The sequence below is a fragment of the Dipodomys merriami genome, unplaced genomic scaffold, assembly GCF_024711535.1.
Source record: "Dipodomys merriami isolate MVZ:Mamm:240054 unplaced genomic scaffold, mDipMer1.0.p SCAF_105, whole genome shotgun sequence".
Lineage (NCBI taxonomy): Eukaryota > Metazoa > Chordata > Mammalia > Rodentia > Heteromyidae > Dipodomys > Dipodomys merriami.
This window is the reverse complement of record NW_027202327.1, coordinates 3,795,193-3,810,587: the sequence shown is the minus strand read 5'-3', so window position 1 is coordinate 3,810,587 and position 15,395 is coordinate 3,795,193.

Sequence of the window (15,395 nt, the reverse complement as noted above, 5' to 3'; positions counted from 1 at the left end):
TAACCCTAACATTAACCCTAATCCTCAACCTAAACCTAACCCTAAATTTAACCCTAACCCTAATCCTTCCCCACACACTAACCCTCAACCTAATTCTTACCCTCATACTCACCCTAACCCTCACAATAAACCTAAACCTCACCATAACCCTAACACTAACCCTTACCCTCACCCTCACGCTCACCCTCAGCCTAACCCTAACACTCACCCTAACCCTCACCCTAAATCAACCCTAACCCTACCCCTCCCCCTCTCCCTAACCCTCAAACTAAAACTTCGCATCATCCTCATCCGAACCCTCACTCTAACCCTAAGCCTCACCCTCACCCTAACCCTCACCCTAACGCTAACCCTCACCCTAACCCTCACCCTCACGCGAACCTTAACCCTACCCCTCCGCCTAAAGGTCACACTAACTTTAACCCTCACCCTAACTCTTACCCTCATCCTAAGCCTAAACATAACCCTAACCCTAAACCTCACACTAACCCTAACACTCACCCTAACCCTAAACCTAACACTAAGCTTAAACCTCACCATAACCCTCACCCTAACCTAACCATAACCCTAACACTAACCGTCACCCTACCCATAAACCTAACCCTAACACTCACCATAACCATCACCCTATCCATAAAGCAAACACTCACCCTACCCCTCACCCTCACCCTAAGCCTAACCCTAACCCTAAAACTAATCCTAAACCAAACCCTCCCCCTCCCCCTAATCCTAAACATAATCCTCAAGCTAACCGTAAACCTAACCCTCACCCTCACACTAAACCTCACCATCACCCAAATCTTCACCCTACCCTAACCCTCACTGACACCCTAAACCTCACCCTCACCCTCACCCTCACCCTCACTCTAGCCGTTAGCCTAACCCTAAGCCTCACCTAACCCTAACCCTAACCCTAACACTCACCCACACTCTAACCCTCACCATCACCTTAACCCTCAATGTACCCTAACCCTCACTGAAAGACTAACCCTCACCCACACCCTATCCCTCACACTCACCCTAGCCCTCAGCCTAACCCAAAGCCTAACCCTACCACTCAACAAAACACTAACCCAAACACTAACACTAACCCTCACCCTAACACTAACCTTAAGCCTAACCCTACCCTCACCCTTCCCTAACCATAAACCTAACCCTAACCCTGACCCTACCCCTAACCCTAACCCTTACACTTACCCTCACGGTAACCCTATCCCTAATCCTAACATTAATACTAAACCTAACCCTAACCCTCACCCTCACCATATCACTCACCTTAACCCTTACAGTAAACCTAAATCTCAAACTCACCGTCACCCTAACACTCACCCTAAACCTGACCCTCACACGCACCCTAACCCTCACCCTCACCCGAACACCTACCCTCACCCTAAACTTCACCCTCACACTAAACATCACCCTTACCCTATCCCGCACCCTAACCCTAACCCTAACCCTCATCCTAACCCTAAACCTCATCCTCACCCTAACCCTAAGCCTAAGCCTAACCCTAACACTAACCCTAAACCAAACACTCACCCTTACCCTAACCTTAAACCTATCCCCAAAACACATCCTCACACTCACCCTAACCATAATCCTAACCCTCACCCTCACCCTACCATAACCAAAACCCTAACCCTAAACCTCACCCTACCCCTCACCCTAACCCTTAACCTAACCCTCACCTTCACCCTAACCCTCACCCTAAACTAAATCCTAACCCTGACCCTAACCGTCACCCTCATCGTCACCCTAACACTGACCCTCACCCTAACCCTATCCCGAAATCTCAGCCTCATCTTAACCCTTATCCTTACGCTTACCCACACGTTAACCCTAACCTTAACCCTAAACCAACACTCACACTAATACTAAGGCTCACACTAAACCTAACCCTACCCCTCACCTTACCCTCAACCTAAACCTAACCCTAAAACTAACCCTAACCCGCACCCGCACCCTCAACCTAACCCTAAGCCTAGCCATCACCATAACCCTCAACCTAAACCTAACCCTAACCCTAACACTCACGCTAACCCTAACCCTAAACCTAACACTCAGCCTCATCCTAACCCTCACCCTAACCCAAACCCTAATCCTAACCCTAAGCCTCACCTAACCCTCACCCTAACCCTAAACCTAAGCCTAACCTTCACCCTAACCCTAACCGTAACCATAAACCTAAACGTAACCCGACCCTAACCCTAACATTAACCCTAACCCTAACCCTTACCCTAAACCTAACCCTAACACTAACCCTCACCCTCACACTAATGCGCACCCTTAGCCTAACCCTAACCCTCACCTTAATCCTTACCCTAAACCTAACCCTAACCCTAACCCTCACCCTCACCCTAACCTTCAACCTAAACCTTACCCTCATCCTCACCCTAAACCTCACCCTAACACTAACACTAACCCTCACCCTCACCCTAACCCTAACTCAAACTCTCAACCTTACCCTAACCATCACCCTAACACTAACCCTAAACCTCACCCTCACCCTAAATCTAAACCTCACCCTAAACCTCAACCTAAATTTAACCATAACTTTAACCCTAATCCTCACCCTCAACCTCACGCTCAACTTAACCCTAACCCTAACCCTCACGCTAACCCTAACCCTGACCCTAATCCTAACCCTAATGCACATCCTAAACCTCACCCTCACCCTAGCCCTCACCCTGATCTTAACTCTAACCTTAACCCTTACCCTAAACCTAACACTCAACCTAACCCTCAGCCTCATCCTAACCCTCACCCTAAACCTTACCCTCTTCCTAACCCTAACCCTCACCCTAATCCTAAAACTACCCCTCACCTTAAGCCTCATCCTAACCCTAAGCCTAACCCTAACACTAACCCTAACCCTAACACTGACCCTGACCCTCAGCCTAACCCTAACCGTAACACTAATTCTAACCCAATTAATAAACCTCACACTCACTCTAATTCAAACCTTAACCCTAATCTTAACTATACCCCTCACCCTAACCCACACCCTAACCCTAAACCTAACCCTAAACCTCACCCTCAGCCTCACCCTCAGCCTAAACCTAACCCTCACCCTAAAACTTACCCTCACCCTACCCTAACCCTAACCCTAAGCCTAACTCTCACCCAAACGCTAACACTAACACTAACCAAAAACCTAACACTAACTCTCACCCTCACCCTAACACTCACCCTAATCCTTACCCTAAACCTAACCATCAAATTCACTGTCACCCTAACACTCACCCTAACCCTAACCCTCACACACACTCTAACGCTCACCCTCACCCTAACCCTCACTCTCAAACTAAACATCACCCTACCCCTAACCCTAACCCTAACCCAAACCCTAACCCTCACCCTAATCCTTACCCTAACCCTAACCCTTAACCTAACCCTTACACTCACCGTAACCCTTACCCTCACACTCACACTCACCCTCACCTTAACCCTCTAACTACCCTTCAACCTAATCCTTAACCTAAACCTAACCCTAACCCTATTTCTCACGCTAACCCTAACCTTCACCCTCTCCCTCAGCCTAACCCTAACCTAAGCCCTAATCTTAACCCTCAGCGTCACACTCACCCTAACCCTAACCCCAACCCTAACACTCTACTTCACCCTCACCCTAACGCTAAACCTAACCGTAAACATCACCCTAACCCCAACCCTCACACTAAACGTCAGCCTCACCCTAACCCTCACCCTAACCATTACCCTCACCCTAACCCTAACACTCACACTAACACTAACCTTCACCCTAACCCTAACTCTACCCCTCACCTTAACCCTCACCCTAACCCTAAGCCTAACCCTAACAATCACCCTAACCCTTACCCGAACCTTAACACTCAACTTCACCCTCAGCCTATCCCTAACCCTAACCCTAATCCTATCCCTATTCCTCACCCTCTCCTTCACCCTAATTCTAACCCTAACCCTAACCCTCACCCTCACCATAAACCTAACTCTACCTCTCACCCTAACACTCACCCTCACCCTAACCCTAACCCTCACACTCACCCTAACTCTAAACCTCACCATAACCATCAACCTAAACCTAACTCTAACCCTAACCCTTAACCTCACCCTAAACCTCACCCTAACCCTTACCCTCACTCTAACCCAAACCCTCACACTAATCCTAAACCTCTCCTGAACCCTAACAATACACCTCACCTTAACCCTCACCCTAACACTAATACGAACCCTAGCCATCACACTAACCCTATCCTTAAACCTTGCCATCACTCTAACCCTCCCCATCAACCTAACCCTCACTGTACCCAACCCTCACCCACAATCCGACCCTGACCCTCACCCAACCCTCACCATATCCCTAAACCTAAACCTAACCCTCAAACTGACACTCATGCTAACCTTAAAATTCAAGGTCACCTTAACCTTATTGTAACCCTTACCCTCACCCTAGCCCTATCCCTAACCATAACCCTCACACTAAACCTAACCCTCACCCTAACCCTAAACCTACACCTCACAAAAACCCTAACCGTAACCCTAATCTGCACCCTCAACTTAACCATTAACCTCACCCTAAACCTCACAATCACCCTAACCCTAACACTAACCCTAACCTAAACTTTAAACATAACCCTAACCCTAAACATCACCCTCATCCTAACCCTCACCCTAACAATTACCCTCACCCTAAACCTAAACCTAACCCTAACCCTCACCCTCACCCTGACCTTACCCTCACCCTAACACTAACCCTAACCCTAAAACCTACTCCTCACCTTAACCCACATCCTAACCCTAACCGTAACCCTAATCGTCAACCCAACCTAACCCTAACCCTAACCATAACCCTAACCCTCACCCTCACCCTAACCCTAGCGTCCCCCGACCCCTCACCCTACGCTAACCCTCACCGACAGCCTAACCCTCACCCTCCCCTCACCCTCAGCCTAACCTTAACCCTAACCCTAGCCCTCAACCTAAACCTAACCATAACCCTAACCCTAACCCTCACACTAACCCTATCCCTCACCGTAACCCTCATCCTAAACCTAACCCTAAACCTCTCCCTCACCCTCACCCTCACCCTAACCCTCACCCTCACACTAAAAATCATCCTAACCCTAACCCACTCCCTAACCCCAACCCTAACCCTCACCCTAACCCTAACCCTCACCCTCAACCTAACGCTAAGCCTAACCCTAACCCTAACACTAATCCTAAACCTAACACTCACCCTCACCATAACACTAAACCAATTAGTAAACGTCACCCTCACACTCACCCTAACCCTAACCCTAACCCTCACCCTCACCCTAACCCTAATCAAAACCCTACCCCTTCACCCTAATGCTAAACCTAACCCTAACCCTCACCCTAACCCTAAGCCTTACCCTAACCCTAACCTTCAACCTCATCCTCACCCTAACACTCACCCTCACCCTAACCTTATCCCTAACCCTCACCCTCATCCTAACCCTCACACTTACCCTTACCCTCACGGTAACCCTAAATCTTAACCTAACCCTAAACCTAACCCTCAAAATAACACTAAGGGTAACACTAACCCTAAGCAAATCCCTCACCCTAACCCTCAACCTAAACCTAACCCTAACCCTAACCCCCACCCTAACCCTTACCCTCACCCTAACTCTCACCCTCACCATCACCCTCACCCTCAACCTAACCATAAACCTACCCCTCACAGTACAACTCAACCTAAACCTAACTCTAAACCTATCCCTCACGCTAACCCTAACCCTCACCCTCACCCTCAGTCTCGGTGTCAGCCTAACCCAAAACCTAATACGAAACCTAAGCCTAACCCTCACCCTAACCCTAACGCCAACCCTAACCCTCACCCTCACCTTCAGCCTCAGCTTCAGCCTAACCCTAACTCAAACCCTAATCCGAACCCTAAGCCTCAGCCTAACACTAACCCTAAACCTAACCCTCACTCTAAACTTAACCCTCACTTTAAATCTAACCGTAACCCTCACACTAACTAACCCTTGCCCTAAACCTAACCCTTACACTAAACCTAACCCTAATATAAACCCTAACCCACACCCTAAATCTCACCCTAAACTTAACCCAAAACCTCACCTAATCCTCACCCTCATCCTCACCCTAACGCTCATAATTAACCTAACCCTCTTTCTAACCCTAACACTAACCCTCACCCTCACCCTCAAGCTCACCCTCTGCCCAACCATAACCCTCACCCTCACTCTATCCCTAACTCTAACTCTCACCCTAACCCTAACCCTCACCCTAAACCTAACCCTCACCCTCACCCTCACCCTCACCCTAACTCTAAACCTCACCCTAAACCTCAACCTAACCCTAACTCTAACCCTAACCCTAATCCTCACCCTAAACCTCACCCTAACCCTCACCCTCACCCTAAGCCTAACCCTAACCCTAACACTAATCCAAAACCTAAACCTCACCCTCACAATAACCCTAAACCTAACGCTCACCCTAACCCTAACCCTAATCATCACCATCACCCTAACCCTCACAGTCACCCTAACCCTCAACCTCACCCTCACCCTCACCCTAACCGTAACCCTTACCCTACCCTCAGCCTAATCCTAACCCTAACCCTAACCCTCACTCTAACCCTAAGCCTAACCCTAACCCTCACACTAACCCTAACTCTCACACTAACCCAAACACTACCCCTCAAACTAACCTTCATTCTAAACCTAACCCTAACCCTCACCCTCACCCTAACCCTAGCCCTAACCTTCACCATAACCACTCACTCTCACCCTCAACCTAACCCTAACCCTATCCCTCACCCTAAATTTCATCCTAACCCTAACCCTAACCTTAACGCTCACACTAATCCTAAACCTTACACTAAACCATACCCTCACCCTCACCCTCAGCCTAACACTAACTCTCACCCTATCACTCACCCTACCCTAACCCTCACCGACACCCTAAACCTCACCCTCACCGTCACCCTAAACCTCATATTCACCCTAGCCCTTAGCCTAACCCAAGCCCTAACCCTAACCAAACACTAAACCTCACCCTAACCCTCACCCTCATGTAACCCTACCCCTAACCCAAACACTCAACCTAACATTCAAACAAACCCTAACCCTAACACTAACCCTAACACTCACTATAACACTAACCTTAAGCCTAAACCTACCCCTTATCCTACCCTTAAAATAACCCTAAACCTAACCCTAACCCTGTCCCTCACCCTAACCCTAATCCTAATCCTAACCCTAACCCTCAACCTCCTCCTAAACCTCACGGCTACACTTACCCTCACGGTTAACCCTAACCCTAACCCTATCACTCACACTAACCCTAACCCTCACACTATCCCTAACCCTACACCTCACCCTACCCCTCATCCTAAACCTAACACTAACCCTAACACTCACCCTAACCCGAAGCCTAACCCTCACCCTAACCCTAACCCTCACCCTCACCCTCACCCTAACCCTAATACTAAACCTCGCCCTAACGCTCATCCTAACGCTAACTGTAACCCTTACACTCACCCTAACCCTAACCCTCATCCTAACCCTCACCTTCAACCTCACCCTCACCCTAACCCTCAAACTAGCCCTCAACTTAAACCTGAACCTAATCCTAACCCTAACCCTAACCCTCACGCTAACCCTAAACCTCACCCTCACCCTCAACCTAAACATAACTCAAACCCTAATCCTAACACTAAGCCTCAACATAACCCTAACCCTCACCCTAAACCTAACTGTAACCCTCACCTTAAGCGTAACCCTTACCCTAACCCTAACCCATAACCTAAACCTAACCCTACCATTAATTCTAACCCTCACCCTAAACCTAACCCTAAACTTAACCCTAACCCCCACCCTAACCCTCGCCCTAACCCTAACCCAACACCTTAACCTCCCCCTCACCCTAACCCTCAATCTAATCCTTATCCTCATCCTCACCCTAACCCTCACCCTAACCCTAACACTAACTCTCACCCTCACCCTAACCCTAATTCTAACTCTCACACAACCCTAACCTCACCCTAACCCTAACCCTCACCCTCAGCCTCACCCTAACTCTAAACCTCACGTTAAACCTCAACCTAACCCTAACTCTAACCCTAACCTTAAACCTCACCCTAAACCTCACCCTAAACCATACCCTCACTCTAACCCTAACCCTAACCCTAACCCTCACACTAATCCTAATCCTCACATTAACCCTAACTATACATCTCACCCTCAACCTCACCCTATCAGTAATACGAACCTTAACCATCACCCTAACACTTACCTTAACCCTCGCCCTCACTCTAACCCTCCCAGTCAACCTAAACCTCACCTTTACCCAAAACCTCCCACAGCACCCAACCCTCACCCTCACTCAATCCGCACCCTATCCCTAAACCTAACCCTAACCCTCACCCTAACACTCATGCTAACCCTAAACCTTACTCTCACCCTACCCTCATCCTAACCCTTACACTCAACCTAACCCTATCCCTAACCATAACCCTCACACTAAACCTAAGCCTCACCCTTACCGTAACCCTACCGCTCACACTAACCCTAACCGTAACCCTAATTCCGCACCATCAACCTAACCCTTACCCTCACCCCAAATCTCAACCTCACACTAACCATAACCTTAAACTTAAACATCACCCTAACCCTAACCCTCACCCTCATCCTAACGCTCACCCTAGCAATTACCCTCACCCTAACCCTAAACCTAACCCTAACCCTCACCCTCACCCTAACCCTTAACCTCACCCTAACCCTAACACTAACCATAACCTTAACCCTCAACCTCACCCTAACCCTCACCTCCCCCTAACCCTCACCCTACCCTAACACTCACCGACACCCTAACCCTCACCATCACCATCACCCTCACCCTAACCCTCATCCTAAACCTAGCCCTTAGCCTAACCCTTACCCTAACCCTAAACCTCACCCTAACCCTAACCCTAATCCTCGCCCTCACTCTAACACTCCCAGTCAACATAAACCTCACCTTTACCCAAACCCTCCCACAACACCCAACCCTCACCCTCACTCAATCCGCACCCTATCCCTAAACCTAACCCTAACCCTCACCCTAACACTCATGCTAACCCTAAACCTTACTCTCACCCTACCCTCATCCTAACCCTTACCCTCAACCTAACCCTATCCCTAACCTTAACCCTCACACTAAACCTAACCCTCACCCTTACCGTAACCCTACCGCTCACACTAACCCTAACCGTAACCCTAATTCCGCACCATCAACCTAACCCTTACCCTCACCCTAAATCTCACCCTCACCCTAACCCTAAACTTAACCTTAAACATCACCCTAACCCTAACCCTCACCCTCATCCTAACCCTCACCCTAGCAATTACCCTCACCCTAACCCTAACCCTAACCCTAACCCTCACCCTCACCCTAACCCTTAACCTCACCCTAACCCTAACACTAACCATAACCTTAACCCTCACCCTCACCCTAACCCTCACCTCCCCCTAACCCTCACCCTACCCTAACTCTCACCGACACCCTAACCCTCACCATCACCATCACCCTCACCCTAACCCTCACTCTCATCCTAGCCCTTAGCCTAACCCTTACCCTAACCCTAAACCTCACACTAAACCTAACCATAACCCTCACACTAACCCTAACCCTCACACTCAACCTAAGCTACCCCTTGACATACCCCTCATCCTAAACCTAACCCTAACCCTCACCATCACACTAAATCTAACCCTCACCCTCACCCTAAACCTAAACCTCACCCTCATCCTCAGTCTCTACCTAACCCTAACCCTACCCCACACTCTAACCCTCATGCTAAAGCTAACCCTAACCCTATCACTCACACTAATGCTTAACCTAACCCTAAACCTCAACCTCACCCTACCCTCAGTTTAACCCTAAAACTAACCCTAACCCTCACCCTAACCCTAAGCCTAACCCTAACCCTAAACATAATCCTAAACCTAACCCTCAACCTCACCCTCACCATCAACGTCACCCTAACACTAAAGCTACCCTTCACCCTAACCTTCAACCTAAACCTAAGCATAAACCTAACCCTCACGCTAAACCTAACCCTCACCCTCACCCTCACCCTAAACCTAACCCAAACCCTAATCCTAACCCTAACCTCACCATCACCCTAACCCTAATCCCAACCCTCAACCTCACCTTCACAAAACCCTAAACCTAACCTTAACCCTCACCCTAAACCTAACCGTAACCCTCACCTTAACCCTAACCCTAACCCTAACCCTTACCCTAAACCTAACCCTAACATTAACCCTAACCCTGACCCTAAAAGTAACCCTAAATGTAACCCTAAACCTCACCCTACCCTCACGCTATCCCTAACCCTAACCCTAACCCTCTCCGTCACCCTAAGCCTCAACCTAACCCTTACCCTCATCCTCACCCTAACACTCACAATAAACCTAACCCTCACCCTAAACCTAACACTAACCCTCACCCTCAACCTCATGCTCACCCTCAACCTAACCCAACCCTAACACTAATCCAAAAACTAACCCTCACCCTCAACGTAACCCTGACCCGAATCCTAACCCTCACCCTCACACTCACCCTGACTCTCACCTTAAAACTCAGCCTCAGCCTCAATCTCATCCTAACCCTAACCCTAACCCTCACCCTAATCATAACTCTGACCAAAACCCTAACCCTGACCCACAATCTAACAGTCACCCTCACCCTAACCCTCACTGTCAACTTGCCCTCAGGCTAACGTTAACACTAACCCTAACCCTCTCAGCCTCACCCTCAGCCTAACCCTAACACTAGGCCTAATCCTAACCCTATTCCTCCCCCTCCCCCTCACCCTAATTCTAACCCTAACCCTAACCCTAACCCTCACCCTCACCTTCACGATAAACCTCTTCCTAACCCTAACCTTCACCCATACCCTAAACCTAAGCCTCACCCTCAACCTCAGTCTAACCTTAACCATCACCCTAGTCCACACCCCAAACCTAACCCTAAACCTAACACTAATCCTCACCCTCAACCTAACCCTTAACCTCACCCTAACATTCACCCTGACCCTAACCCTAACCGAAGCCCTAAACATAACCTTAAACATCAGCCTAACCCTCACCCTAACCATCACCCTCACCGTCATCCTAACCCTCACGCTAACAATTACCCTCAACCTAACCCTAAACCTAACTCTAACCCTCATACTAACCCTTAACGTCACCCTAACCCTAACCCTACCCATCACCCTAACACTCATCCTAACCCTAACCGTAACCCTAATCCTCACCCTGAACCTAACACTAACCCTCCTAACACTAACCCTCACTCTCACCCTAACCCTCACTGTCACCCTAACCCTCACCCTCACCCTCACCCTCGCCCTCACCCTTACCCTATACCTACTCCTCACCCTACCCCTCAACCTAAACCTAACCCTAAACCTATCCCTCACGCTAACCCTAACCCTCACACTCGGCCTCAGCCTAAATCTAACCCAAACCCTAATCCTAAACCTAACCCAAACCCTAATCCTAACCCTAAGCCTAACCCTTACCCTCACCTTAACCCTCACCCTCACCATCACCCTCACCCTCAACCTAACCATAAACCTACCCCTCACCCTACAATTCAACCTAAACCTAACCCTAAACCTATCCCTCACGCTAACCATAACCCTCACCCTCACCCTCAGCCTCAGCCTCAGCGAAACCCATACCCTAATCCTAAAACTAAGCCTAATCCTCACCCTAACCCTAACCCCAACCCTAACCCTCACCCTCACCCTCAGCCTCAGCCTAACCCTAACTCAAACCCTAATCCTACTCTAAGCCTCAGCCTCAACATCACCCTAACTCAAACCCTAATCTTAACCCTAAGCCTCACCGTAACCCTCAACCTAAACCTAAACCTAAACCTAACACTCACCCTAAATCTAACCGAAACCCTCACCCTAATTCTAACCCTTGCCCTAAACCTAACACTTACCCTAAATCTAACCCTAATGTTAACCCTAAACCTCACCCTAAATCTAACCCGAAATTAACCCTAACCCTCAACTAATCCTTACCCTCATCGTCACACTAACACTCACAATAAACCTAACCCTCTCTAACCCTAACACTAACCCTCACCCTCACCCTCAAGCTCACCCTCAGCCTAACCATAACCCTCACCCTAAACCTCAACCTAACCCTAACACTAACCCTCAACCTCACCCTAACTCTAAACCTCACCCTAAACCTCAACCTAACCCTAACTCTAACGCTAACCCTAATCCTCACCCTAAATCTCCCCCTAACCCTCACCCTCACCCTAACCCTGACCCTAAACCAAACCCTCACCCTACCCCTCCGCCTCACCCTAAGCCTAACCCTAACCCTAATCCTAAACATCACCCTAACACTCAATGTCACCCTAACCCTCACCCTCACCCTTACCCTCACCCTAACCATCACCCTCACCTTAACCTCAGCATAACCCTACAACTAACCCCAACCCTTACCCTAATCCTAAGCCTAACCCTAACCCTCACACTAACCCTAACACTCACACTAACCCTAACCCTACCCCTCACACTAACCCTCATCCTAAACCTAACCCTAAAACTCACCCTCAACCTAACCTTAACCCTAAACCTCACCATAATCCTAAACATCACCCTCACCCTCACCCTCAACCTAACCCTAAACCTACCCCTCACCCTAAACCTCATCCTAACCCTAACCCTATCCCTAACGCTCACACTAATCCTAAACCTAACCCTAAACCTCACCCTCACCCTCACCCTCAGCCTAACACTAACCCTCACCCTAACCTTCACCCTACCCTAACCCTAACCGACACCCTAAACCTCACCCTCACCCTCACCCTCACCCTAAACCTCACCCTCATCTTAGCCCTCAGCCCAACCCAAACCCTAACCCTAACCTAACACTAACCGTCACCCTAACCCTCACCCTTTCCTTACCCTACCCCTAAACCAAACCCTCACCCAAACACTGAAACAAACTCTAACCCTAACATTCACCCTAAAACTACCCTTAAGCCTAACCCTAACCCTCATCCTACCCTTACAATAACCCTAAACCTAACCCTCACCCTAACCCTAACCCTAACCCTAACTCTCAGCCTCATCCTAACCCTCACGGTTACACTTACCCTCACGGTAACCTTAACCCTAACCCTATCACTCACAATAACCCTCACACTATCCCTAATACGACACCAAACCCTAACCCTCATCCTAAACCTAACACTAACACTAACAGTCACCCTAACCCTTAGCCTAAACCTCACATTAACCCTAACCCTCACCCTCACCCTCACCATAACCCTAATCTTACACCTCACCCTAACCCTCATCCTAAACCTAACCCTAACCCTTATAATTTCCCTAACCCTAACCCTCACCTAACCCTCCCCCTCCCCCTCCCCATCCCCCTCACCCTAACCCTCAACCTAGCCCTCACCTTAACCCTCAACCTAAACCTAACCCTAATCCTAACCTTACCACTCAACGTAACCCTTAACCTAACCATTACTCTTAACCTAATCCTCTCCCTAAACCTAACACTAACCCGAACCCTAAGCCTCATCCTAACCATCACGCTTACCCTTACCATCACGGTAACCCTAATCCTAACCCTAAACCTCACACTATCCCTAATCCTACCCCACAAACTAACGCTCATCCTAAAACCTACCCTAACCTTCAACCTCATCCTAACCCTAAACCTAACCCTCACACTTACCCTAAACCTCACCCTCATCCTCAACCTCAACCTATCCCTAAACCTACCCCTCACCCTAACCCTCATCATAACCCTCACTCTCACCCTAACAATCACCCAAACACTAAATCTAAGACTAACGCTAACCCTCAGCCTAACCCTCACCCTCACCTTAACCCTAACCATAACCCAATCCCTCACCCTACCACTCACCCTCACTCTAACCCTAACCATAACACTAACCTGAAACATCACCCTAACCCTCACCTAACCCTAATACTCACCCTCACCGTAACCCTCACCTTAAACCTTAAACACACCCTAAATCTAACCCTAATCCTCATTCTAACCCTAACCCTAACCCTAACCCTCTTCCTCACCCTAACACTCACCCTCACCCTAAACCTATCCCTAACACTCACCCTCAACCTAAACCTCACCCTTACCCTTACCCTCACTGAAACCCTAACCCTAACCCTCACACTAATGCTAAGGCTCCCACTAACCCTAACCATACCCCTCACTCTAACCCTCAACCTAAACCTAACTCTAACCCTAACCCCCACACTAACCCTTACCCTCACCCTAACCCTCACCCTCACCCTCAACCTAACCCTCACCCTCACCCTAGCCCAAACCCTAACCCTAAACCTAACGCTAAACTCACCCTAACTCTAATCCTCAACCTAACCTTCAGCCTCATCCTAACCCTCACCCTAACCCTTACCCTCACCCTAAGCCTAACCCTCACCCTAACCCTTACCCTCACCCTAAACCTAACCCTTACCCTAACCCTAACCCTCACCCTAACCCTAACCCTACCCCTCACCTTAACCCTCATCCTAAACCTAAGCCTAAATGTAACACTAACACTAACCCTAACCCTAACCTTAACACTAACCCTCACCCACAGCCTAACCCTAACCCTAACCCTAACCCTAATCCTAACCCTATTCCTCACCCACACCCTCACCCTCATTCTAACCCTAACCTAACCCTAACCTCACCCTCACCCTAACCCTAACTCTAACTCTCACCCTAAACCTAACCCTCACCCTAAACCTAACCCTAACCTTCACACTCACCCTAACTCTAAACCTCACCCTAACTCTAATCCTCATGCCAAACCTCACCTTAAACCTCACCCTAACCCTTACCCTCACTCTAACCCTAACCCTAACCCTCACACTAATCCTACCCGTCACACTAACCCTAAATATACCCCTCACCCTAACCCTCACCCTAACACTAATACAAAACCTAACCATCACCCTAACCCTAACCTTAACCCTCGCCCTAACTTTAACCCTCCCCGTCAACCTAACTCTCACTTTTACCCTAACCCTCACCCACAACCCAACACTCACCCTCACCCAACCCTCACCTTATCCCTTAACTTAACCCTAACCTCCCCCTAACACTCATGCTAACCCTAAACCTTACTCTCACCCTACCCTAATCCTAACCCTTACCCTCACCCAAACCCTATCCTTAACGATAACCCTCACACTAAACCTAACCCTCACCCTAAACCTAACCCTACCCCTAAAACTAACCCTAACCGTAACCCTAATCTGCACCCTCAACCTAACCCTTACCCTCACCCTAACACTCACCCTCACACTAACCCAACCCTAACCCTAAACTTCACCTTAAACATCACTCTAACCCTAACCCTCACCC